The following is a 2,489-nucleotide window of genomic DNA, read 5'->3' as shown; positions in this document are numbered from 1 at the left end:
CTCAGCTGGAAACTTATCCTGAGCAGGAGCTTGGCGTGAAGGGAGGGAGGAGGAACCCTCCGGGTTGGCGATCATACCATTTATTCACACTTGGCCGTGAGACAGTGTTGATGGAGGAGGTAGGGGAACCCTCCTGGGGACTCTCTGGGCTGGCACTGATATAGCATGTGGCTATGACAGGACTGGAGATAGGGATGTCAGGGGTTGACCCTCCAATCCATATCAGTGTGGAAAGTGCCCACCCTCACTCTCTGTCCTCAGCAGTGCTCCATTAATGCCTGGTGGTCTCCCCCAAGGCCTGCTTACCAGCCCCAACCTCTGAAATTCTGCCCCTGGTTGTGACCCCAGGGGCAAATATACAGAAAGGACCAAGAAACTCACTTCCAAGGGGGCTTTGCTTTCTGGGTGGCTCCGCCTTGGGGGGTGGGGGGCATAGCTGACACTGAAACACTGACTGAAGGAGCGCTGGGAGTCATCAGGGGTCTCTAGAAGGTGACGCCTGAAGGGGCGGGCTTGGGATCCCTAGGCCCATCTGTGCAGGGGGTGCTGGCGGGTGGCGACCTGTGCCAGGGACAGTAGGTGGGTGAGGGAGTGGGAATGCTCCTGCCTCAGAGGGCGCAGAGTGTCTAACCCATTCACAGACAGCCTCCAGGAGCTGGCCACCACCCTGCACTCGGTCTTTGAGGGACCAGCTGGGTGAACGGCTCGCGCTGGAGTCTCCCTGAGGTGGGGTGATTGGCTGCCCCTAGGGATAGCTGGGGTTGTATGGAAGAGGGCATGGAACTTTGCAGCTTCTCCCCTCACCATCCACTTGGCCTCCCAGCTGGGGCTCTCAGGTCAGAAGCCAAAGAGAGACTCACCGCAGTAAGAAGGGGTCTGGCTGGTCAATCTGTATTTGTTCTTCCTTGTTGTGAGGGTTGGGGTGCTGCCACTGGAGGAGGTGGACTCACAGCTCCCGTTGGCCCCTGATGCCTGTGACACCCCTGTCCCCACTCCTCTGGTTCTGTTGGCCTTCTTCCTCCAGGGTGGGTCAAAGTCTCGTGGTGTGGGCCAGGTGCCTGCGGGGCTGCCAAACAAAGTCTCCTCCACATATGATGGTCGAACCTTGATCTGGTAGCCGTCCTGGCAGCCGTGCTGAACTTGGAGGGTCTGCATCCCGCTGATGGCCAGCTCCGCTGGGGTCTTCATGCCACCCGTGGTCCTGCCTCCAGGGCTCCCTCCTGCAAAGAGATTTACAAGCATTGTCTCATTTCATCCTCTCAACAGTCCTGTGAGGTAGCTTCCATTATGTCCATTCTACAGATGAGAAAATCGAGGCTTCAAAGGGTGAAGTCACAAGTGTCAGTCACACCTGAGCATCTTGGCTCGCTGACGTCAGTCGCAAGCCTCTGTGTCCCCTGCTCCCAGGCCTGGACTCCTTTGAAGGGGTGCTTGGGCACCAGGGGCGCACACTGTACATCCGTATCCGCAGCTCTGATCTCAGGAGCCTGTGACTTCCGGAAGTTCAGGCCACCCTCAGCCCCAGCTCCACGAGGACCAACTCAGCACGGGCATCTGGGCCCTAGCGACCTAAATAGATAGTTCTATAACTTTGTTCTTACTGAACCTTTATTTTTCAACGATTGGACCCTCCAGATTCTAATGGAAATTGGCAAGGTATTAATATGTTGAGAGCATGCAGGTGTATTTTATTTTAGCTGTTGGTTTGTAGCTGCTGCAGTTAGGAAACCTCTTTGTCTTTTTTTTTTTTTGACCTCATGGGAACTTCATTTCAATGCTGAATATGTAGGTAGAGTTATAAATTATGTGTATTGTAGATATGTTAATAACAAGTCAGTCTTTTCTTAGGGCCTTTCCAAGAAATCATTCTGGAGAAGAGGCAGCAGAAAGTCTGTTTTGCGGTTTTCGAGCTCACAGAGAGTGACTGATACTCAGGAAAAAATGAAAATGTTTAATTTTTATATTTCCACCTCAGTTTGAATGCAGATGAAAGTTGCATTTTTATTTATGGCTTGGAGGATAGCAAGGCTTGATAAGAAATCATAAAGAAAGATGGGAACCTCAATAGCAAATTTCATGCTGAAAACTTCATCATTTGTCACGTATCAGTGACTTAAAAAAAAAAAAAATAGAGAGGAACCTTGAATTTGTGCCACACTCTAAACTTTAAACAGAGCTGAAATTGCACTGTGTGGTAGGCCATTCAGACAGCACATGCAAAGGCCTGTGCTCATCTCTGGTTGAGCCATTGTCCTGTGTACACCCTGGAAACCTAAAAGTCATTCTGTGGGAGAGTTAGCTTTCCAAATAGCTTCCCTTTTTTTTCCTGACACATTGGAGTCTTAAAAGTGCCAGTGTTGTCACAATCTTTATAAGACACAGACAAGAAGAGACTTTGATTAGAAAGACTGTTGCAGTAGGGAGATTGCTCTTATCTTAGAAATCCACAAGCATGTCAAAAATCATAAAGAAAAAGGTATGAAAAAGCT

General features: G+C 50.2%; 1 pseudogene; it reads right to left on the bottom strand.

Moving 5' to 3' along the window:
* Positions 1-377: 377 nt before the first annotated feature.
* Positions 378-1,194, bottom strand: LOC122440067 (annotated as a pseudogene).
* Positions 1,195-2,489: the final 1,295 nt, after the last annotated feature.

The sequence above is a fragment of the Cervus canadensis genome, chromosome 4 (genome assembly GCF_019320065.1).
Source record: "Cervus canadensis isolate Bull #8, Minnesota chromosome 4, ASM1932006v1, whole genome shotgun sequence".
In the NCBI taxonomy this organism is placed as follows: domain Eukaryota; kingdom Metazoa; phylum Chordata; class Mammalia; order Artiodactyla; family Cervidae; genus Cervus; species Cervus canadensis.
This window is presented reverse-complemented; position numbering and strand designations above follow the sequence as displayed.